Raw genomic sequence first — 477 nt, forward strand, 5'->3', positions numbered from 1 at the left:
CCCCCTGCCCAGCCGGGGGAGAAGCTCCGGTGGAGGAAAAGTATCGAAGAAAGAGAAAGAAGCTCCAGGGTGGCCCCAAGGTGGGCCACAAGTCCCAGGAGTCCGGGGGAGGGGGGCAGCGGGTGGGAACCCAGCGCTGATCCTGAGGCTCTCGCTGATGCTGCTCTGACCTCCCGCAGACAAGGGTCAGGAGAAGGAGCACGGGTGCTGGAACCCTGAGCAGGACTTGCCTCCTCTGCCTCAGTTTCCAGTTTCCTAATTCCTAATGAAATGAGAGGAAATGAGCCAGGGTGTCCCGGCCCCAGCTCTGGGGAGGGTGGAAGCACGTGCCCCCTGTACAGGGCCAGACAGGGGGGACATGAGGACAGTGAAGTGTCATTGTCATTCCTTTTAACTCTTGTGCAGGGGCGAGATGAAGCAGTAACGGCCCCGGACGCAGGACCTGCTGCCGCTGGGCAGACCGCAGAGCCCCCCCCG

Source organism: Chaetura pelagica, unplaced genomic scaffold (assembly GCF_000747805.2).
Source record: "Chaetura pelagica isolate M959 unplaced genomic scaffold, ChaPel_1.0 scaffold493, whole genome shotgun sequence".
NCBI classification, from domain to species: Eukaryota; Metazoa; Chordata; class Aves; order Apodiformes; family Apodidae; genus Chaetura; species Chaetura pelagica.